The 24,857-nt window shown below is 46.8% G+C and overlaps 1 protein-coding gene across 8 annotated transcripts in view; it reads right to left on the reverse strand.

The window, feature by feature from the left end:
• The window catches only part of TENM4 (teneurin transmembrane protein 4), a 737,502-nt gene that overhangs the window by 582,386 nt on the left and 130,259 nt on the right, over positions 1-24,857 (reverse strand). For all 8 annotated transcript variants that reach the window (XM_053924565.2, XM_053924563.2, XM_053924561.2 and 5 more), the window contains exon 2: positions 3,844-3,900. The gene's annotated coding sequence lies outside the window, so the exon portion shown is untranslated. The remainder of the gene's footprint in view (positions 1-3,843; positions 3,901-24,857) is intronic.

The raw sequence follows: 24,857 nt of genomic DNA on the forward strand, positions 1-24,857 counted from the left end.
CAAAACTCTTCCAGCCTCTATTTTCTTTGGTATAAAATGGTTTTAATAGTATCTACCTTACAGGATTATTTAAAGAATTAAACAAAGTAACACATATAAATCACTCAGTGTTTTGCCTAGCACGTAGTCAGTGATCAGTAGTTAGCCAGTGGTAGGCAAACCAGATTTGTGGTTGGGAGTACGTGAAACATAGAGTTTATCCTTGTATTATTATTCATTAATTACCATATTATGTCCCATGTAAACAACTGTAAACTCTACCTGTGCCCACGCCAGTATTGTTTATCAAACATTTACTGATCAGCTGCTGTAAACCTACGCCCTGCTAGAGGCTGGGGCTCCCAGTTTCCACCCTCAAGAACCTCACCATCCAGCAGGAGGGGGCCACAGAGGGTCCCACAGTGAGGGTGCCATATGGCAGGGCTTTATTAATGATTACCCTTAAAGAACTAATAGTAATAAGTGACAGCCATTTATGATTATTATGTTGCTAGCCATTGTGTTCTGTATGCTTCATAGAGGTCAAAAGCATAAGCTATTTTAAAAATTGATTTTAGAGAGAGAGAGGAAGAGAGAGCGAGAGACAGAGAGAGAAACAGAGAGAGAGACAGAGAAATAGTGAGAGAGAGAGAGAGAGAGAAACGTCGATTTGTTGTTCCATTTGTTTATGCATTCATTGGTTGATTGTTGTACATGCCCTGACTGGGGATCAGACCTGCAACCTTGGCACATTGGGACAATGCGCTAACCAACTGAGCTACCTGGCCAGGGCAGGAGCATAAGCTTTCTAATCCAAACCTGGGTTCAAATCCAGGCACATTTACTGAATATTTATGTACTCTGGGGCATGATAACTTCTTTGAAACTTAGTTATTTCATCTGGAAAAATGGGTATAAAAATTAGAAAATAATATACCTAAGATGTTACCACAGTGCCTTGCACAAAGTAGAGTTCAATAAATGTCTCTCAAAGCAATGACTAATGCTATTTGGAGAATGGATGCTGATGGCTATGGTACCCAGCCCTGGACAGTCTGTCTGAGGAGGTTTCAAGGTCAAGGCAGCATGTCTACCTGGGATGTGTGGCAGGACTGCGATATTTAGTGGCTTACTGGTTTGTTGCCAGTTCTGAACCAGCGACTGGAGCCACAGGGACTAAAAGCTAGCCATTTCACAGGAGTTGCTGGCAAGATCTAGGCAGAATGCTCCAAATAGGGCAGGCCCGCCAGGACCAAGGCACAGAGAAACTTAGTGGGTTGCTGCAGTTAGAGGCCAAGCTAGGACTTAAATGCAGAAAGTGCAGGCCTGTTACATTATGCAAGGCACGAGTACCACACCTGGGGCAATCTGCTGCCTGGAGCCAGCGGCTTCTGTGTAGACCACAAGCACTACCTGCCCCCTCCTGCACACTCAGCCCCAAGCCATGCCAGGTACTCCTGTGCTGGGGTGACCAGGGACAATGCAGGCAGAACTCCACACCTCGGGGAACGCATTACCTCTGAAAAGGAGCCATGCAAATCAGAACACACCAGTCCCAGAACTGAGCCAGTGCACAGAGAGGAACAAAACTGCACAAACCCAGACCTGTTTACACGAATGAACATTCTTGTAGCACAGCCTGATAAGCCTGTTGCTAAGCTTGCCTCGCTTCCTGTCACAGAGCACCTTGCTCTCCGCTCAGGAAAGATAATTGCTCTGGGAACCAGCTTCCTTTGGAGACCTGGCAGAATACTTTCAGTCTAGAGCAAAACCTACCTTTCAACAGAGCTTCTCCTCCTCCCATGGCAGACAAGGGGAAACCCAATCCATAAAGGAAAGGGTTTGCACACACACAGTCCTGCTGGGTGTCGGTGACTGTAAGTGACCCTCGGGGAAAGGAAGGAACCCCGGATCTCTCAGCTCTGAGCACTTTCCAAACAAAGACCCTAAAGTCTCCTGCTGGGGCAACATGAGACATAGGCCACTCAGATTCCAGGCACACCCGCAGCTATCGGCTGTCAGTCCTGACACCAGCCCTGTCTGTGCTGAGGTCCAAGCGGGGAGATCAGACAAGCACGTGCAGGGGCAGGGGCTGGGGAGAGCGGGAAGGGGGAGAAAGGGCTTTGAAGAGACCAACACAAATAGTAGGAGTTTTTATCTGACCCCAAAGCACAGGGCAAGGGAGAGCTATGTGATCCAAGCTGGGATGAAAGAACAGTGGCTTCCCCTGGTAATCAAAGAATTTAATGATGCTTATTAAAAGCCCATTTCTGGGTCTGTTAAAAAATTACACCCGTGTTTTCTTTTTTTTCCATAAGAATTGCTTCCTAGAGATTAAACACACATATATACACCCCAGACACGCACACACACATTCCCACAAATCCCACACATCCCAGACATCACACATGGAGGTACATCTTCATCGCGGATGGCCACAAGTCACGACATACATACATGCTGCAAAGCAGAAAGACCAGGCCCAGTCCCTGAGGCTGTCCGGCACCCTTTGAAGTTCCAGACTTTGAGGGAGCCCAAGAGCTTCCTGCTCAGGCAGTTGTCATCCCCACAAACAAACAGCATAGCCTCTGATCCATCTCATTTTCCACATCTTGCCTAAGGCCAGACAACCCTGCAGGAGCAGAAGCTACCAGGATCATTAAGCTTTGGTGGAACTCAACAGTTCATAGGGTCACTGCAGACGAAGGGAGTTGTGCAACCAGGCCCATGGCAGATTCTCTCTGATATGCTGAATTCCAGTCCCCCAGCCCCCAGGGGTGGTGACCCTGGGCCTGCGCCCCAGGCGTGTTTTCCTCTGGTTACCAGCTAGCCCTGCACCCAAGGCTAACTTCACTGGCAGGCAGAGGGGGCACTGCTATTTGGAACAATCCACCAGACAGAGGTAAGCACCCATTACAGATTAGAATTCCTCCCCCAGCATGGGAGCCATCCTTGCACTGATCATCCCAACATTTACTCACTGCCAAGGGGCAGGGTACTAAACGCCTGCTCCAACGCTCAAACCAGTGGGTGAAACAGTTGCTGTTGTCAGAAACAAATGCTTTGGAGTAGTAAATCTGGATTTCAAGGTCAACTCTAACCCTTACTCACTATGTGGCCTTGGCCAACTCTGTAAGCCATAGTTTTCTCCTCTACAAACTGGCAATAACTTCTTTTCATCTTACTGAGTTTCGGGGAAGATCACAAAATGTCCTATAGATTGTAAACTCCAAAGCAGATGTTAGCAATTCTCACGATGAGATGATAATGAAGAAATGGGAGAGCTCATCAGTTGGGTTACGCGTGCCTCAAGGGCAAAGCCTGTGTTGTTTTTATCTTGTTCTCCCCCATGCCCTGCACAGAGTCTGGCACCACATTTTCTGGGGGAAAAGTCTGAAAGAATGGAGAACAAGTGACTCCGTGAATTAAATGGCTTGCTCAAGGTCACAGAGCCATTTATGGCGGGACTGGAACCCAGATCCCCTGACTCTGACCCTGTAGTCCAGGGCTCTCTGTTCCAGACACACCAAACAGCTGGGTGTACTGAAGGTTCAGTGACATCACAGGCACAGCGTGGGCCCAGTGTGAGTGCACTCCACCACTCTCAGGGAGAGATCCAATCTGGGCCAGGCAGCGCCTAGGAGCCCTTCACAAACTCGCCTGTTACACATTCCAACTTGACAGTGGGAACAAACAGAAACCACAAGTGCAAATAATACCTAAATGCCTCAAAACAACTCATCTTACTTCCTGACTTGAACTGCCCAAATCAGAAGAGTCACAAGATTGAGACAAAGAGCCTGCGGAGATTTGGAGACTAGACATGTATCGTGTTTCAGACTCACTTTCAGCATTATCACTTACCTGCTGACCAAGGGGCCCAAGAGATCACTAGCCCTCTCTGAGTCTCAGTCTTTCCATCTGCAAAACAAGAAGACAATTACAATTAATCCCTGAAGCCCACTGCACTAAAATACATCACAGGGCTTATACCTAATACTGGTTACCAACTACTTATGATCCCAGGTAAATGGGAAAATTGCTAATGGTCAGGGACTGGAAGAGAATTATTTCAAAAATGAAGTGTGATAATCAAAAATGAAGTGTGATAATTAATAATTACGTGACAAACAGGGCACTGATGGTGTCCCACTCTTGATACAGAAAACTCAGCCTTCTAATCATTTTGGCGCTTTTTATTTTTCATAGATGTCAAAATGCAACACACCATTTAAGACCTGGAGAAATAGAGCAAGGAAAAACGGCACTACCTCAGCATACTCACTTCTCACAGCTGGGGGCATTTTTCCCCTTCCCCCCAGGGCACAGAGTTTACCCTTTGGCCGAGTGGGGGCGGGGCGATGACGGTGCGCTGGCCTGAAAAGCACCAGGCAGGTCCTGAGCCCCGCCTGCCCCCAGTGCTGTGCCATCTCTGCTGCCTACGTTGTTAACACATGTTTAGGCCCAGGCCTTTGTCAGTTTCCTTAAGACTTTTTCTGGCCTGTGGTCAGGTCTCTGGCAGGCTCACTGCGCACTGGAGCCCAGTGAGGAGCACATGACCTCAGGGGCCCCCGCCTATCTTTCCCTGGTCACAGTTGAGTCACCCCCTATGGAAAATGAGGAGACCAGGCTGGCCAATCTGAGAGATAGTTTTTAACTTAAAAAGGGAAGGATAAGAAAAAGGGAAGGACACTCATGTATTTGAGTCCCTACTATGTGACAGCTACTGAGCTAATAATATCTACAGACACCTCACGAGCCTCATAACCACGCTGGGAAACATTGCAGATGAGAAAACTGCCACTCGGAGAGTTCCGGGATCCATCCGAGGCCTGCTGCAGTCATTTTGGGACCATCTTCACAATTTTTGCCATATTGATGTCTTACCTCTGCTGTCATTTAATTTTTCCAAATCAACTCTCACGTTTTCCTTAACTTTACTTTTAACAATCGTTTTAAAAAAGTTCCCGTAGCTCTTTCTTTCTTTCCCCCTCCTCTCTATGGTCCAATGAAAGGCAACCTTTCAACAAATGTAGACTCTTATCATTGCAAAATAGTTGCTAACAAACTTAAAGGAATTTTTAATCACAACCATGGCATGTAAAACTATGAAGTCATAGGTTTGGGTGCTATTTATACATATGTATTTTTAATATGTATTAAAATAAATACCTTTTGTAATGTAAATGCTGAGCCCTGCACCACCCTGCTCCCAGAGGCACCCTGCTTTCTTTTGGAAAGACTGGCTCCAGGTCCCTCCATGTGCCCCAGGGGGAGGCAGAGCCTAAGTCCGCCACATCTCAAAGCTGTAACAGCAAATCACCTAACACTTACTGTGTGCTAACACAGCTAATGACTGAAGGAGCTGGGACTTGGCCCCACGTGCCCACTTCTGACCCTGTGCTCTGGGAGTGGATTCAGTTTCCCTCCTGGCCCTCATCAGACCCCAAATTTGCAATTCCATGGCATCAGGCCACCAATTAATTTCTGTTTCCCAATCAAGGCAGGGTCATTCTGTTCTGTTAGGTCGCCAGGTTTTCCATGAAGTAGATCGTATCAATGCATATTTAAGTTCCCAAAAGGGCACTTCAGTAAGAAGCTGCATAATTGCTAAAACCAAGTTAGAAAATGTGAAGTGAAAGTGATTCTTTACTCAAAGATCCAAGATAGTAACCAAGGAAATAGGACCGATGACATGATCCAGGAATGCCATTGCCACTGCAAATGAGCAGAAAGTCCCAACCAGGCCACGAGCAGTGGGGGAAAGTGCCAAAGTGACTGAGCTGCACGCTGATCGAAGCTGTTGTTGAGTGTCTTTCTAGAGCTCTAAGCTTCCATTTCCTGTCGTCTGGTGTAAAATTAATTGGCATGAATTTTTTATGGCCAGAGAGCAAACACACTGAAAGGCCTGCAGAATTGGCTCAGGCTTTCTTTTTGTAGCGTTCCCCATGTGTCACTGAATGTGAGCTGCAAAACCACGAGGAAACAGAAAAAACAAACACACATAACGCTGATTATTCCAGCTCTGTCCAAGGAAAACTCTTCCCTGGAGACTGCTCCACCACCCTGAGCCACCATTCGCCAGTCCCGCCCCTGGGTTCCCTCTGGTAACACTTTAGCTACAGTGTGTTGTATTGAAGTTATTGTCTTCTTCTAAAATATTGTTTCTTAAAGTTACTCAAGTACATTAAATACATGAAAAACTCACCTACCACTAATAATTTGATTTTAGATATATTTCCTTCTACACCTTCTTGTATAAATACCCTCACACACAGACATTCACAAACATGCACGTCTAGATACGTTACAAAATGGGATCATACTAGACGCACTGAATTTAATCTATCTTTAAATGGTTACGTGGATACACAATTAATCCCCTACTGATGGACATACAGGTTGTTTCCAATTTTTCACTACTGGTAAAGGTGCCCTAATACTTTTGTACATATATCCTTGTGTGGTTATTTGGCTATGTACTTGGACTATACAGTTTACCAGTGAAAAAAATTATAACTGCCTCCCACAAAAGACTGTATCAATTTTAATTTCCAACGGCAGTATACAGACATACCAATTCCTCATGCGCTCATCCGTGTGCAGTGTTAGCGGGCTTATTTATTTATTTTTTAACCTTTGCCAATATGATAGGCAAATAGGACCTAGATATTTTAATCTCCTTTTTTTTGTAAAGAGAGAGAGAGGGGAAGGGAGGGAAAAAGAGGGGGAGAGAAACATCAATGTGTGGTTGCCTCTCGCAAACCCCCACAGGGGACCTGGCCCACAACCCAGGCATGTACCCTGAGTGGGAATTGAACTGGCAACTCTTTGGTTCCCCAGCTGGCACTCAATCCACTAAGCCACCCCAGCCACGGCTAATCTCCATGTTTTGAATATTAGTTGAACATATTTTTCTGTTTTGTGGCCATTTGCACTTTTTCTTTTGAGAACTCCAGTTAACTGTCCTTTTTTAGTCAGGAGTTAGTCTCTTTTTTGTTTGGTACACAGGGTTTGCCATTTGTGTTTTGCCTTGACTATGGCTTTCAGCTTTCTTCCAGCAGGTTTAATCACAATAAATGGCACCCCTGTCTAATTGCTGCCCCATCAGAAACCTACCTGCCTTGACATCTCCCTGCCTGTCACTACCCACAGCCAATGAGTTACCAGGTCCCACGCATCCTACTCCCTCAGTAGACCTTAATTCTGTTCACTTGTATCCCTCTCCACTGCCACACCACCACCACCCCTCACCTGGACTACTGCCCATCCTAACTGGCCTCCCCACATCCTCTTCTCTAATTCCCTCACCATCCAGAAGCTAGAGGGATTTTTAAAATGCAAATTGGATCATCTCCCCAGCCGAGAACCCTTTAATAGCTTCCTAGTCCATGGAAGATCAAACTCCAAGTCCATAATGTACGCCCGTGCCTTCCAGGCTGCGCCTAGGACCCTGTTTTTGCACTACATGGGTCTCTGAATTCATCCATGTCCCCTTCGGTCTCTGCGCTTAGCCTCAGTGGCTTCCTTTCAGGTCCTCAGATGCATCAGACTTCTTCCCAGCTCAAGGTCCGGGGCATGCTGTGCCCTCTCTATGGAAACTTGTTTGTGATCCTCGTTGCTGGCTAATCCAGATCCACCCTCTGGTCCTCTCCACGTAATTGCTACCCCCTCAGAGAAGCCCTGGACCTCCAGATGAAGCGGGCTCCTCTGGCTATGCACTGGAGCTCTCCTTTGGGGCGTGTCTCACAACTGGAACTAAGGGCTGTTTGGCACAGTCTGTTTAACGAGTTTCATGCTGCAAACTTCAGGAGGACAGGAACTGGGGCTTTCCGTCCAGCTCTGCCTACTCGGAACTCAGCATGGCACCCAGCACACGGCAGGTACTCACAAACACAGCATTAATTTCCTTTCTAAATTAGAATAATTTCAATGACCTATCTAGCCCTGGCCAGGTAGCTGATAGGTCAGCTCGTAAGAGTGTTGTCCTGATAGGCCAAGGTTGCAGGTTCAGCCTCTCTGGTCAGGGCACATGCAAGAAGCAACCAATGAACGCATAAATAAGTGGGACAACAAGTCAATGTTTCTCTCCCTCTCTCCCTCTCCCTCTGAAAAAAATAAAACAAAAACAACCCTATCAAAAACAACCATGCTCTCTACTCTAGGTCTTATAAATAAATGAATTTGGGTCATCATACAAAAGGCAGATAAGGTGAAAAACCAGGCCTGCTTTTAAGGGCACAGTCTCTGGTTTCATTAAACCTAATCATGAAGGATTTTCACACATCTTCCCACATAAGAAAGTCAAAGCCTTGGCTATGGTAACTATAAGATCACAGGAGTGGAAGCATCCAAAAGGCAAGGTTGATGTCCTGTGCTTTTCTGTAGCTCCCTTCTCTCTTCTCCACCCTGTTTTGCCCACATTCAATTAATGCCTCTTAAATGGACTTAACTTTGTGTCAAATTATATAGTAATTATATCTCATTCATTGGATTATTTAAAATGAATTTGCATTATATGGCATTATTGACTTGATGGTTTTTCCCACTATGGATCAATACCTACATTTATGATTATTTCTTCTTACATTATTTTCCTGAATTAAAAACAAACAAACAAAAAAGTGAATTGTAGATCAGAGAGTTTCAGCTCTCTATAGCAACATCTCTGCCCTGCTCCCTGAGTATACCTGCCTTTCAACTCAGCATTCAGTGCACCGAATTTAGTGAAATTGTACTCTCTCCCCTTCCTGTAGGGTCTCAGAGACAGAAGTCAGGGATCAGGCCAGGGTGTGCAGCCACCATTCCCTCGGCTTAACCTGAGCTCTTCTTGAGCTAACATGGAACACTTGCTTGGACAATAACGTTCAGTTGTACATAAGGTATCGATGGACTTACTTTGGTCAACTCTGGACACGCACGTACTGGGGCAGGGGGTGGAAGGAGACCGTCAGAGCAGGGGTTTACTGGAGCCTGTTTTGGAGGGCTCAGCCACTCATCCATGCTAAGGGTGGCTTAGAAGAGTAAACGCTTCTCTCCTGCCTTGGAGGAGACTGGGTTTCAGCAGCAAGGACAAGACCAGGTGCCCGTAAATAGTCTTGGTTCACCCACTTCTGAAGCATCATCCCCAGCCACTCCACTAGGTGCTGCTTCAAGATTCCTTTTCTTTGAACATTCCTCTATCGGGAATGTTCTTCTCCACTAAAGATCTAAGGAAGAGTGGCTGGGATACCTACTGGGGCTTGATAAGTCTTTGTTATAAGCTGTTAAGAAGCATTGGCTCTGGAATAAAAGAGTCTGGCCTTGACCCCTGGCTCTATTTCATCCCAGCTGGGTGACCCTGAGCAGCATATTTAACCTCCCTAAGCCTCCATGTTGCATCTGAAATGTGGGGATAGTAAAAGCACCTGCGTCTTGTGTTGCTGCAGTGCTTATGTGACTGTCACTGTCACCTAGCAAAGGCTCAGTAAATGTTGGCAAATACTAGCATTGCCACTATTATAACTTTAGTCAACCTGATACTTACTGTATGCTAGGAAATGTCTTAAACACTTTACAAATATTAACTCATTTAGTCCTCATAAGCAATACTGTAAAGTAGGGACCATTATTTTTTCTCATATTATAGATGGAAACGGAGGCACTGAGAGGCTAATAAAATTGCCCAAAGTCACACAATAAATGGTAGAGCCAGGATTTTGAACCAAGGAAGTCTGCTCTAAACCACTAGATTATTAACTATAATAATTACTATGTATAATTGCCATAATTCTTATTACTCACAATTACTATTCCTTTCTGTTAATGATGGGTCTCTGCTTAGTCACTTAGGACCCCAGGCACCTGGGGTGATTAACTGGGTTAGGTCTAGCAGGATGTTAGGGAGTCAGCCAATCTCACAGAATTTCACAAGAGTCATCTAGTTCCAGGTGAGAACCAGGGCTTTCAGTAGGAAACTGGGATAGAAGTCTTGTGTGGTGAGCTGGGCCAATATGGTGGGAATGGAAGTGGGTAATGGGATGTCCTTGGTCAGCCCTAGTTACTCTGTGGCTGGAAAAAGGGTACTTGAATTTCCAGGCTCCACCTACCAGGAGGGCTCCTAATGGCAGCACAACTACAGTGGCCCAATTACCAGAGGTTGTGGGCAAGGCTGCCCAGCCGCTGCCCTGACAAGGCTCCTTTCAGGCATCAAGTAGAAAACCATCCACCCAAAGACCTGGTCCTTCCTGACTCAGCTGGGCCAGAGCTTCCTTTGCTGTAGGCCTTTAATCCGTCTGCTGTCTCCCAGCTCTCACCTTAAGCTACGGTCCACATGGCTGAGATGCTGCCCCAGCCTCAATCAGTCAAACCAATTCAACTCTATTCAGTTAAATTATTTGTGTGTGTGAACCTGGGCTCAGGCTTGAGGGTAGGTGTGAGATTGTAACAGACAAGGCTGTGGGCCCAAGAGGTTTATAGTCAAGGACCTAGGTCTGCGCTGTAACCCACAGCTGAGGCTACATGCGTTCCAAGGAGGGCCAAGTGACAGTGCTGGAGGAATGAAAGACACAGAGTCGTGGATTTTCCTCGGCAGGATCAGCAAAGCTACGTGAAACAGGTGGCACCTGCCTGGGCCCTGGAGACTAAGAGGCATTTGATGGCACGGGGTGGGAAAGGGAACTCCAGGCTGAGGGAGGGCACTTGTGGAGGAAGAGCAGTGCTTTCCACAGCTGGCCCACAGGGGATGAAGAGGACGTGACAACAGGCGAAGGCAGAAGTGGGGCTGAGGTCCCCCGGGAGGGGCCTGATGCCACTTTCTACTTGCCTAAGGCATAAGAGCTATGGTCACATAAGAAGGAGCAAAGCAGTAACTTTTAAGCACCACTGTGCATCTGGCAATGGGCATTACATTAACTCTACACAAAGCCATTTAGTTTGAATTTTATAACCATCCTGGGAGGTATATATTATCACCATCCCTATTTTACAACTGAAGAAACTAAGGCTCACAGAGATTACATGAGGCTGCCCAAGGCGGCAGAGGCGGGAATGGAGCTCAGATATTTGAAACTGAGCCCAGTGATCCTCCCCCTACACAATATCAGCTCCCTAAATGATGGAGGCAGATGCTTAATATGCTTCACACAGCTAAGGAAACAGAATCATCATCACCACCATCATCTTCATCATCGTCATCAACACCATTGTTGTGGACTCAGAATTTTATTTCATAACGGAGAAGAAGTCCCAGATGGGCCTCATTATAACAGGATCTCGTACAATTCCTGAACATATATGTCTAATTAAAATCAACCGCTGCCAGTGACTGCCTGTGGTCACTGCCGGCTTACGATATATGAGGTGCTTCCACAGCACATTCATAGTAACCTTTACAACAACCCCATAAAGCAGGTGTTACTTCCCCAATTTTATAGTGGAGGACAAGGAGGCTCAGATAGGAAAGTGATTTGCCCTGCTTATGCAGAGCAGGAACTAGAAGAATGTGTCTAGGCACTCAGACCAACCAGAAACTCAATATGTCAACAGCTCAATCTTGACCTCCAAAGAGTCCTCTTCTGCTGGTCCCCATCTCAGTGACTGATGCCACTTTCCACCAGCAGCACAGCTAGAAAACTAGGTCACCCCTTGATACCCTACCCTTTCACTTCCTGCACCCCACCCTCCCTTATTAACCCATCACCAAATTCTTCTGGTTCTAACTCACTCAATCCTGTCTACCTCTCACCATCTCTGCCTGCACTACCCTAGCGGAAGCCATAGTCATCTCTCACCTGAGCTGCCGCAGTGGCCTCCCAACTGGTCTCCCTGCATTCTGCACAGTAGGAATGTGATCCTTCCCCTGGCTACAGGGCCCAGAGAGCCTGGCTCCTGCTGGTAGCTCTGCCTGCTCTCACCATATGCCCTGCTCCTTTCATTTCCTCAAACCCACTGCCTGTCTTGTTTCAGAGAATTTATACGAGCTGATTCTTCTACCACTTCTACCACTATTCCCAGCTTAGCGGGCCCTTCCTTGATATCTCAGCTCAAATGTCATTTCCTCCAGAAAGCCTTCCCAGAATCCCAGTCTAGATGAGCTGGTACACCCCGGACTGTTGAGCCTGTGGTAAAAATATGGAAACACTTGTACACCAGTTGCTATGTAGTCTGGTGCTGTGTGGCTGGATACTTTCTGGACAGGCCTCGTACTTATTCAGGTAACTGAGTCATGAACTCTGGAAGGGCAGGGAACCCAAAAGTTAGGTTTACGATGTGAAGTCCCAATAACGAAGACCTGAGGGACATGAAGAATGAAGTGAATGGGGCTGTGCTGCTTCCTCTACCTTTCTGTCTGTATCTGCTCATATTTTCCAACAACTTCAGGCACCAGGCAAAAAAGGCACAGGGCTGATGCAATGGAGCATCAAGGTGGGCAAGGCAGGCACGGAGGGGCTGCCTGTCCTGACAGGGTGGGATCATGGTCCCCACTACCTGCAGACACTCAGGAAATGGGAAGAAGGCAGAGCCTTTCTGGGCTTGATTTTTTTTTCCCCTGCTCATTAGTCACTTTGTCCACCTTATAAAGAGCTCTCAAATCCATCCCCAGGTCCTTACTAATCAGATAACTCCTTAGTCCAAAAGACCATCTTCTCCCATGGCTGAAAGACTCTCTTAGCAAGCAAGCTTCCCTGCTTCGCTTCTCACCCACCTCTGCATCTTCTCCTGCACTGAGCCTGGTCTTAAAAGGTGCTATCTGACCATGTGTCTCTTCTGTTAAAAGTTCTGTGGCTTCTCACTATCCTCAAGATACATTCAGACTCACACCCCAGTTTCTGCAGTCTTCATCTTTGGGCCCTTTCTATCCTAATCTCACTGTTTATCTTCTTATTCTCTTCTGTTTCCTGTATCAACACACGTGCTGTCCTCAGGGCCTTTGATATGCTGTCCTGATGTCTAGAATTTCCCCAGCTCATTTCTATTTACCTTCTGGATTTTAGCTTAAAAGGCAAATACATACTTTGAAAGGCTTTTGCTGACTAATCCTTGTCTGCTCACATGGTCCGCTGCTCTTTTGCTACACACAGCACCCCTGAAATACCTGTTCAATGCCTGCCTTGAATAGAAGCCCCATGTGGACAGGGACTACGTCATTTTGTTATCCCCATTGCTCAGCCTGATTCCTGACACAAAGAAAAGGCTCAAACAATAGTTGATGAAAGAAGACTTCTGGCCAAGATGGAGGCATAGGTAGATGCACTGTGACTCCTTGCATAACCAAATGAAGGACAACAACAAACTTAAAAACAAAAGACAATCAGAACTGACAGAAAATTGAACTGTATGGAAGTCTGACAACCAAGGAGTTACAGAAGAAACATTCATCTAGACCAGTAGGAGGGACAGCGACAGGCAGCTGGGCAGAGAGGACTCATGGCAAGGTGGTGGTTGGAAGACTGGGCAAGCTGGTGGAACACATGGTCACACATTTGCGTGCTGATAAACTGGGAGGAACAACTGGGGAGTAAGACAGACCACACAACCCAGAGTTACAGCATGGGGAAATAAAGCCTCAAAACCTCTGACTGAAAAAACCTGTGGGGGTGGAAGTGGCAGGAGAAACTCCCAGCCACACAGGAGAGTTCTCTGGAAAGACTCAGAGGGTCCTAGAACATACACAAATCCACCCTCCTGGGAATCAGCACCAGGAGGGCCCAATTTGCTTGTGGGTAGTGGCAGAAGTGACTGAAAACCAGCAGAGAGCTGAACGAGCTGCCTTGTTCCCTATTGGACCCTCCCCCACATACAGTGCTACAACAAAGAGACATGGGTTGCCCTGCCCTGGTGTGAATACCTAAGGCTCCTCCCCTTACTACATAACAGGTGCACCAAGACAAAAAAAAATGGCCCAAATGAAAGAACGATCAAAGCTCCAGAAAAAAATAGAACTAAGTGATGGAGAGATAGCTAACCTATCAATACACAGTTCAAAACACTGCTAATCAGGATGCTTACAGAATTGGCTGAGTATGGTTGCAAAAGAGGATAAAGTGAAGGCTATGAAAAGTGAAATAAAAGAAAATGTACAGGGAGCTAACAGTGACAGGAAGGAAACCTGGATTCAAATCAATGGTTTAGACCAGAGGGATGAAATAAACATTCAACCAGAACCAAACGAAGAAACAAGAATTCAAAAAAATGAGGAGAGGCTTAGGAACCTCCAGGACAACTTTAAACGTTTCAACATCTGAATCATAGGGGTGCCAGAGGGAGAAGAGAAAGACCAAGAAATTAAAAACTTATTTGAAAAAATAATGAAGGAGAACTTCCCCAAACTGGCAAAGGAAATAGACTTCCAGGAAGTCCAGGAAGCTCAGAGAGTCCCAAAGAAGTTGGACCCAAGGAAACACACACCAAGGCACATCATAATTACATTACCCACGATTAAAGATACAGGGAGAATCTTAAGAGCAACAAAATAAAAGGAGACAGTTACCTACAAAGGAGTTCCCATAAGACTGTCAGCTGATTTCTCAAAAGTAACCATATAGGCAAGAAGGGGCTGGAAATAAGTATTCCAAGTCATGAAAGGCAAGGACCTACATCCAAGATTACTCTATCCAGCAAAGCAATCATTTAGAATGGGAGGGCAGATAAAGTGCTTCCCAGATAAGGTCAAATTAAAGGAGTTCATCATCACCAAGCCTTTATTATATGAAACATTAAAGGGACTTATCTAAGAAAAACAAGTTGATCAAAAATATGAACAGTAAATTGACAACAAACCCACAACTATCAACAAGCAAACATAAGAAAACATAAAGAAAAACGAACTAAGCAAACAACTAGAACAGGAACAGAATCAGAAATGGAGATCACATGGAGGGTTATCAGTGGGAAGGGGAAGGGGAGAGAGGGGGAAAGGTACAAAGAATAAGTAGCATAAGTGGTAGGTAGAAAATAGACAGGGGGAGGTTAAGAACAGTATAGGAAATGTAGAAGCCAAAGAACTTATATGTATGACCCATGGACATAAACTAAGGGGGGGTGTGTGGGTGGGACGGGGTGTGCAGGGCAGAGGGGAATTAAGGGGGGGAATGGGACAACTATAATAGCATAATCAATAAAATATATTTTAAATAAGAAAAAATAGTTGATGAAAGAATAATCAATATGATGAGGGTATAAGCTTGGACCTTTCCCCTGTCTCCAGAATGAAGGCTGAAATGTAAATTCCAAGAGTTACTATAGAACAGAGGTGTCAAACTCATTTTCACCAGGGGCCACATCAGCCTCACAGTTGCCCCCAAAGGGCGGAATGTAATTTTAGGACTGTATAAATGTAACTACTCCTTAACAGTTAAGAGAGAGCTTGGCGCTGCTGCCAGGTAGAAACAAGGAGCCGGGCCGGATAAAACAAGGTGGAGGGCCGGATTCAGTCCACGGGCCTTGTGTTTGCCACCTGTGCTATAGAGATTTCAGAAAATAGCCAATTAATTTACATCCCTTTTTCTGATGTGTGGAGGGGGTCTGAAAACTCAGCAGTGAAGGTTTCTAAGGGACTTGACTGAACTCTCAAGAGAGAATTTGAACTACTAGGGCCCTGGCTGGTGTGGCTCAGTGGATTGAGTGCAGGCCTGCAAACCAAAGTGTTGCTGGTTTGATTCTCAGTCAGGGTATATGCCTGGGTTGCAGGCCAGGTCCCCGTAGGGGGTGAGGAAGAGGCAATGACACATTGATGTTTATCTCCCTCCCTCCCCTCTGTCAAAAAATAAATAAATAAAATCTTTTAAAAAAGAATTTGAACTATTAAAATAAAATAAATAAATAAATAAATAATACTAGAGAAAGAAGGAGAGAAGGAGAAAAAGAGAAAATAAGCTCTCCAAAGACAAATCCTGAGTGGGAATGTGCAAGAAAAGACTAGTGAAAGATTCATCTTCAAAGGAAAAGGCAGCCCCCCTGTAAGCTGAGAACGGGTCACATGTTCCAGGAAATGGGCTCAGCCTGGATGGAGGCCAGTCCCTCCTCTGACCCTGACGAGCTCTGGGACCCTCAGCCAGGCATCGGCCCTCTCTACAGCTTGGCTTCCTTCCCTGCCAAACAACAAGAAGTGCCTATGCCCCCAAGCCTGGGGTTCCTGCACAGGGATCTGCAGGGAAGAACCCAGGTGGGTGGGTGGAGACTCTGAGGGCCTGCAGACTTGGAGAGCTGAGTACCCACTGCTCCCAGTGCAGGAGGCCTCAGGGGTGCCAAGGGTCAGGTGGGAGCTCCATCCCTGCTCCTCTGGTCCTGTCCCAGACTTCTCAGACATCTTGAGCCACCAACCAATCGGGAGACATTGGTCTGATGTAACCGAATGTCAACCAGGCAGCACAGGGCCTAGAGAATTGCCTCTGAAGCTGCTACACACAGTGTGGGTTGGGCTGCCAAGTGAGTGCCCCCGGGCCCGACGCTCATGGATCCTGGAGTCGCAGGTATTCAGGGAACCTAGAAAACATCTGGGACAAGGGTCTTAACCATTTTGTCTCATGGGCCCCCCCTTTGGCAGGTTCTTGAAACTTAAAGATCCTTTCCCAGCAAAATATTTCTAAATGCATAAAATAAAATCCCTAGGGTTAGGGAAACCAATCGTATTGAAATGGTTTTCAAAATGTTAAACATAACTTTGTGATACAGTAATATTTTTATTTTTTATAAGTCAAGGTTTATAACAATATCTAGGGGCAGATCTAATAACTCTCGTGACCTTGAAGTAGTTATGAGTGTAAGTGCTATTTTGAGGGATCTCTGACAACTATAAAGGGATACAAAAATACCTGACTCTTCCTAGTAACAAAGTCCAAGAGACATCTAATGATATTGTGGTTTATTGCCTATATTCACAATGGAAGAAATGCTAATTTTTTTCCCAGCCACACACTCACATAAAAACCTCTGATTTAGGGCAATGACCTGACTTTACAAGGGGGAAAATGAAGCCCCGGTAGGGGCAGAAACTTGCACAGAGCTACGCAGCGACTGAGGGTTCAAACCCGGTTCCAGTACAGGCCTCCAGCAGCTGCCCAGCCCTGCTCTGCCCACTTTGCTGAGCTGCCTTCTCCCAAGTGCTTGACTCCCCAAAGCCCACTACACAGGACCATTGTTCAACTTCCCCGAGCCTTGGTTTCCTCATTCGTAAAATGGGAACAACCACACCCACCCCCGTAGGCTGCTGTGGGAATAGGATGAGGAAAGGACCAAGAAAGGGCCTTCTTACCTGCATAGTGCTCTGTACTTGTATAAATGAATAACTTGCAAGTAATTATTACTTACTGCTTCATGTGAAACCTAAGTATATGAACCTTGGGTGTCAGTGAAGGGGAAGGTCCGGGGTGCTAACCTCCCCTGCCTTTAGGCATAAGACAATAAAGGAAGGGCCGGGAATGTGGCAATTTCGAGAACTCACACCCCTCTGAAAGGAGCAGCCACCATTCAGTCCCCTGGAGAGTGCCACCCAGGAAGTCGTGAAACCTGAGGCTTGGGAAGGTGAGATGGTGGACCTGTGTGGTGGATTGGGGGAATCGTGCCCTTGGAAGGTGGCTCTCCGAAGTGGGCAGAGCAGGACCTAGCGTTGCCAAATCTGACTTTCTAAGAGATGACGAAAATCCATATTTTTTGCAAAATGTCCTGGGTTTTATATTAAATATCTTGATATTTAAATAGGATGTGGGCCCCAAAACATGTGTGCAGGTCATCGGCTTGCAGCCCTGGGTGTACAGGTAGGGAAGGAGACTAAACAGGTCAGTGTTTCCCATACAGGCCAAGAGGGTCCTTACCTCACCCTGCCAGGGCTGGTCCTGGAGGTCAGATGGTGCCTGTGCAGGGCAGGCATTCTCACTAGGGCAACTCAGATCCCCCCAAAGAGACAGCAGGTCATAAAATTATGCTCCCTATGTCTCACTGCTGCGAGGCTGCCTTGTTTTATTAATAACCTTGACTTGTGCTCACAGCACATCAAGGTAAACAGAGATACTTCCAGGGCAGGCAATGCAGGCAATTCTAACAGATGAAGAACTAGGCTTCCAAATATAAATAGGAAGATAAATAGACAGAGATCCAAGTCTTCTTCATGCTAATTGGCAGGCTCTGAGCCGCAGACTTGGAGAATCTTGGAGCATTTGGGCTGGAAGGGAACTCTGTTCGGAGGATGGGAAAAGACTTGCCAAGGGTGGTGTTCATTATGTGAATACTCTGGATTTCTCAGTGTGAGTTTCCTCATCTGAAACCACCAACAGAGCCACTGAGTTTCTTGCATGTGTCATATTCTCTGCAGCCCCATGCTGCAGTTCACACAGTTCCCTCCTTCATCTGGCCATGTCTGACTGGACCTTCAAGATCAGCTCAAGTCTGCCTTTGGGAACCCGCCCTGCCCCCTTCCTCTGCCCCCATCAACCAGAGCACTTGCCTCACAGGACTGCCACTGCTGGTGTATGTGTCTGCCCCTCCAGCCCACGGGGACTGCAGCTCTGTCACTCAGAGCCCAGCACAGGGCCTGGCACAAGAGAGAGCCTCTACAACCCTCTGCTGAAAGAAGCCATGAGCAATGCACAGTGTAAATCCATCTTGAGTGGCATAGGGAGGTGGCAAATAAAGGCCATAAGGGGAAGGCTCACCACCACCTTCATGATATCAAGTTAACATGCCAGGTGGTCCCAAGTCTAAGGTCAAATAGAAACTTTGGTCCTATAACATTAAAGACCAGCCAAAACTCAGGTAAGGACGGTACATGGTTACTTTGATCATCCCTCTTGTGACCAAATGAGGGAGCAATCAAAGTCGATCCTGAAAATCCATGTGCCAGGCTCCGCATTGGACACTTTGTCACACTGCCTCGCTTAATTCCCAGGAACTTGTGAAGTAGGTAATATACTGACTTCATAGTTTGCAGGTGTGGAATAAGGAAAGCAAGGCTCGCCCACAGCAGGAAGGCAAGGCTGAAGCCAATCCACACATCTCCAGAGATCTTTCCGTACTATCCACATCCTCACTGTCACAATGGACTCCCTTCATCTTGCCTCGTCCAACCATTGCTTATGCAAGACATGGAGCAGCAAGGTGGAGCTTCGAATGAATTATTTTCCAAATCCCACCCCAGCCCTGAGGTTCCGGACCTGCCATTGCCACAGGTCTGGGGGCTTGAGACAAGGTGGTCACTGTGAAGTCTCTCTGGGAAAAGGAATAAAATGCATCAGACAGAAGAGGATCCCCAAGCTCCTCTCCCACCTCCCCGGTCACTTCAGCAATGGAGTGGGTAGGAGGGAGACACTGTTCCGCTTTTTTTAGGTTTTACTTTTTAAATGCCATTTACATTTTCATGTTGCCCATAGAAAACTTTGTTTTAGAGGGTGCCTGCTTGGAGACAGAAGTCCTCAGGTTCATTAGTCCCTTCATCAGCCTTCTATTAGTAACTGAAGCTGCGGTGAGATGGGTCAGAGAAGGGGGGTTGTGAATGGCACAGCTAACACATGGGACACCATTCTGATTGCTCAGTGGGTACACTGAGCTTTCCCAGCTTCTAACTGGACGAGATGTCAAATCTGACAATCAAGGGTACATGGAATTCCCTGTACTGTAAGTGGATGAGACAGAGGCTTGGAGTCAGAGAGACTCAAGTCCCAAGCTCACGTAACCTCTTTGACGCTGGGTATCTATGCCTGGATCTCACAGGACTTCTGTGGTGAAGATCAAGTGCAGAGACATAGGACAACTAACCGGCACAGTGTCTGGCATGGTACATGCTGGTCCCCCTGTTCCCTGCCACTGTCACTTGAAAGCTGTTGGGGACTGAGCTCTGGAGGCAGCAGAGGCATGGAGAGGCACCAGTACAGTGGACGTTCTATTAATTTCCTTGGCCTTGGCCTCCATTGGACCTTTCCAATCCTATTGGGTTGGCCAAAAAGCCCATTACGTTTTTTTCTGTACAGTGGTTCTAGTAGTGCTTATTTGTCTTTAACTTCATTTGAAACAATTTTGTTAGATTATATTGTGACAGCTGTCACATCAGTGTGCATTTAAAAAAATTATCAAAATTGGTGAATTTTTGTGCAGCCGTTTTAATATTGAAAGTGGAAGAAGCTATGCAACATTTTCAATGTATCATGCTTTGTTATTTCAAGAAGGTAAAAATGCAACCGAAATGCAAAAATAAAAAATTTGTGCAGTTTTTGGAGAAGGTGCTGTGACTGATGGAACATGCCAAAAGTGGTTTGCAGAGTTTCTTGGTACTATTGACATTTTGGCCAAATAATTCTTTGCTGTGGGGCTGTCTTATGCATTGAAAGATGCTTAGCAGCAGCCCTGACCTCTACCCACTAGAAGCCAATAGTGGGATATAGCCAACATACTTAAAATATCCAAATCAATAGTTATTGGTGAAAATGAAAAAAGTGTGTCTTTATTTTACAAAAAAACCATACAGACCTTTTGGTCAAGCCAATACTTTATCGATTGGGCTAATATTTTATAATCCCACAATATGTAGTTTTTTAAGAGCCCATAAAAATCTTCAGAATGAAATCAAATTCATCTGCCAGTATCTTTCTTGAAGACCAAAGCCCGACACTTGAACTTAAACTCCTGGGCTCTCTGTAATCAAACTGACCAATGTTCCCCCCCAGCATGCACTTGGTAGCCTCCACTCAGGTCTGCTGACCCTTCTCTCAATGTGTTCTGCCCATTCCTGCCTCTGAACTTTGGCTCATACTGTTCCTCTTCTGGAAGAATCCAAACCCTTCCAGTGACTGCTCCCCCCCACGTGAGAAATGTTCCCTGCAATTCAAGCCCCTGTTGCATCTCCCTCCTCAAAAATCTCATGATGCTCAGAGTAGCAGCCCATTTGCGTTCTGTTCTTCTTTTCTTCCCTGGGATGTTTGCGGCTGCAGGGCCCTGAGTGAGTCTCTGAATCTTTAAGGTCTCCACATACTCTCACATGAAGGAATGCTCCTCCAAGGCAGAGACAGTGCAGACCCTCACCCTGCTAACTCCACATGAGTAATTCCTCCCCATCTTTCAAGGCCCAGGATGAGTACTCCCTCCTCAGACCAAGGAAGCTCTCCTTGGTCCACCAGGCTGGTCTTCATCTCTCCCACCTACCGCTCCCCACAGCACTCCATCTGAATCTCTCTCAGGGGACATATCACTTCCTGCCCTGTAGCCATTTACATGGCTGGCTCCTCAACACTGTGAGTGCATAAGGGTAGGGGTCTTGTCCTGTTCACTGCCACCTCCCTGGCACACAGCACAGGGCTTACATAGAGTGTGTTTCAGTAAATATATGTCAAATAATGATGATGATAATAACAATAAAAGAGCGGAAAGCAAGATGTAACAGTTATTATTGCTGTGCATTATTGTAAATGCTGTACATATATTAGCTTACTTACTGTATTTCTTGGACTATAAGACACACTGAACCATAAGACACACCTAGGTTTTAGAGGAGGAAAATAGGAAAAAAAATTTTGAAGCAGAAAATGTGGTAAAATATTTAATAACATCCTTTAAAGCAGAAATCCTTTTCTGCTTTGACATCTTTCCACAATTACAGTAGATACAGCAGGAGACTACCGTACGCTATCGTATCTTTCTACACCAAAACACAGTAATGACAGAACTGTCAGCACTGTGTCCTTCATATGGGGGCACTGCAGCTGAGAACGTCAGTGGATGATGCACTGTTATGGGGGGATCTGCTGCTGACACTGTTATGGGGGATCTGCTGCTGACACTGTTATGGGGGATCTGCTGCTGACACTGTTATGGGGGGATCTGCTGCTCACACTGTTATGGGGGGATCTTCTGCTGACACTGTTATGGGGGGATCTGCTGCTGACACTGTTATGGGGGGATCTGCTGCTGACACTGTTATGGGGGGGGATCTGCTGCTGACACTGTTATGGGGGGGATCTTCTGCTGACACTGTTATGGGGGGATCTGCTGCTGACACTGTTATGGGGGATCTGCTGCTGACACTGTTATGGGGGGATCTGCTGCTGACACTGTTATGGGGGGGATCTGCTGCTGACACTGTTATGGGGGGATCTTCTGCTGACACTGTTATGGGGGGGATCTGCTGCTGACACTGTTGTGGGGGATCTGCTGCTGACACTGTTATGGGGGGGGATCTGCTGCTGACACTGTTATGGGGGATCTGCTGCTGACACTGTTATGGGGGGATCTGCTGCTGACACTGTTATGGGGGGATCTGCTGCTGACACTGTTATGGGGGGGGATCTGCTGCTGACACTGTTATGGGGGGATCTGCTGCTGACACTGTTATGGGGGGATCTGCTGCTGACACTGTTATGGGGGGGGATCTGCTGCTGACACTGTTATGGGGGGATCTGCTGCTGACACTGTTATGGGGGGGATCTGCTGCTGACACTGTTATGGGGGGATCTTCTGCTGACACTGTTATGGGGGGGATCTGCTGCTGACACTGTTGTGGGGGATCTGCTGCTGACACTGTTATGGGGGGGGATCTGCTGCTGACACTGTTATGGGGGATCTGCTGCTGACACTGTTATGGGGGATCTGCTGCTGACACTGTTATGGGGGATCTGCTGCTGACACTGTTATGGGGGGATCTGCTGCTGGAGGGCCACAGGTTGTGCAACACTCTTGTATGGGGACAGAAGTTTTGCACAACCTGTGTGTCTCAGCAGCTGTTGCCAAATTTCAGCTCCCATCATCCCAACGTGTCCAAGCATGCTGGGAGTTGTAGTTTGGCAACAGCTGTAGGACCACATTGACAGGTGACCCTGCAGTGGAATTAGCCCATGTTAATGTTAATGGGAGGACACACCAGTCACGTGATGGAGGCATGTATGGGTGCCGCAGGTCTTCTCCTAATGTGCCTGTGCTCCCTACCACTATAGTATGCTGCACTGGGGACTCCGCTCCTGCCTCCCTTGCTTCGCACCACTGGGGCACCCCTCCTCCCAGCCCAGGGCCTGCAGCATCCTCCCACTCCTGCTGCTGCTGGCTTCCTACAGTAGCGACCCTGCTCCTGCCTCCTGTGACCCCGCTCCACCACACCGACCGCGCCCCCTCCCTGCCCCCATGAGCCAGGTAAGCTACATTTGGCCTATAAGATGCACCCCCATTTTCCTCCCAAATTGGGGGGGAGTGCGTCTTATAGTCCAAAAATATGGTAATGCTTTACATATATTATTTTACTGAATTCTCCCAGCCTCCTGTAAGTGCTCCCATTTTTTAAATAAAGAACCTGAGTCACAGCGAGGTCAGGTAATAGGCCCAAGGTCAAGCAAGTGGCAGATCTCCTGCTTGAATCCAGGGCAAATGGCTCCAGCAAAGACGATCTTAACCACTGAGCAATACCACCCCTGGGTTCATTCATTTTCATATCCTCAGTGCCTTGCAAAGAACGAGGCAGTCAGCAAGGGCTCAATTAGCAAGTGCTCCCAACACCCCTCTATTGGAAGGCTGCCACCAGGCATGGTGAGACACAAGATGGGAAAAGCACCTGGCAGAGTGGATGCTGTCCCTGCCAAGCCTGCCACAAGCACATTCTGAAGTGGGTTGTTCTCCTGTTAATGAGATGCACCAGCCCCCACCCCACACAGCCTTCTCTGTCAGGGAGAGCCAATTCATTCTTAGCAGTGAGTCTAGACTTAAGGGCTGTGTATGTTGTTACGAGCAGACTAGCTGCCCATCTATTTCTACAGTCAGTAAGGCTTCTACACAGTCAATTTGTCTTCCAGACTACCCCATCCTTAGGCACTGTCAGAAATAATCCTTTTGTATGGCTGATGCAGCCCCTGGACCCGGAACCAGAAGGTGAGGAAGTGAACCCTGCATCATTCTTGCCTGACCTCAGCTGCTTTTGGGACTGTAAGCCCCCTCTCCTACAGGCAGCATTAACTTTTCCACAGATTACAAAATGGAGCGTGGTTTCCTAGTACTTCAGAATATGATTAGAAAGACAAGTGAAATTAATCTTTTCACTTACTTATTCCCAGACCTTGTGCAAATGAACCAGGACTCTGGATAGACAAAGAAAACCCCAGTTGATGGTTCTGAAGCTATGGGTCCAGGCCTCCCCACTTCAGTACTTCATTGGGAAGCATAGTAAATTACATGCACCAGACCTTCCCTCCGCATCAGAATACACCCCATGTAAGGCTTTCTAAAAGGATAATCCTCTGCTAAATCCTGCACAATCATTTCCAATGTTTGCTGGTAATGGACACCAGGAAGCCAGCGAACTTGCCTTGGCTTTAAATACATTTTCTAATAACTCTTGTGCAGGAAAAGCTTCATTCCTGCTGATTTCAAAGCTCTGGAAATCAGACTCCTAACAAATTTCCTTTGCCATTGTTCCACATAATCCTGCTTCTGTCTGCTTCATGCTCTTCCCCAAATGTGTTGGGTCCCAGTGGGCCACTGTCCTCCATGAATGATGGCTTCTGGTTCAACAAATGGCCCTCCATCTATCACTGTGGAGCTCCAGCAGCAACAAGAAGACCCTCTGTTTCCCTCCACAAGCAGGCAGAGTGATGGCCCTGCCTTGGACTTGCCTCCCCCACTCTCTCGGGAGGGATACTGTGAATGCTGGCAGCTCTGGAGATGCAAGTAAAGGCTGAGCCACTTCCACTTTCAATGTGAAGCCCTCTGGTGTGTGGAGACCCCACTTATGTTCTCCTTTCCCAGGTGGCAGATCCCTATAATCCCTCACCCTCCGCTCTGCAGCCCCAGCCTTTCTTCCAACCCTGTCATCCATCTCTCTGTCAAGCTCTGAGAATCTAATGAGATAAACATGCCGCACTTGTTTTGCAAATACAGAATGGGCGGAGCAATTAAGGGGGACTGTCTTTGTGTCAGGAAAACCTGGGTTCAAATCT

The sequence above is a fragment of the Desmodus rotundus genome, chromosome 5 (genome assembly GCF_022682495.2).
Source record: "Desmodus rotundus isolate HL8 chromosome 5, HLdesRot8A.1, whole genome shotgun sequence".
Lineage (NCBI taxonomy): Eukaryota > Metazoa > Chordata > Mammalia > Chiroptera > Phyllostomidae > Desmodus > Desmodus rotundus.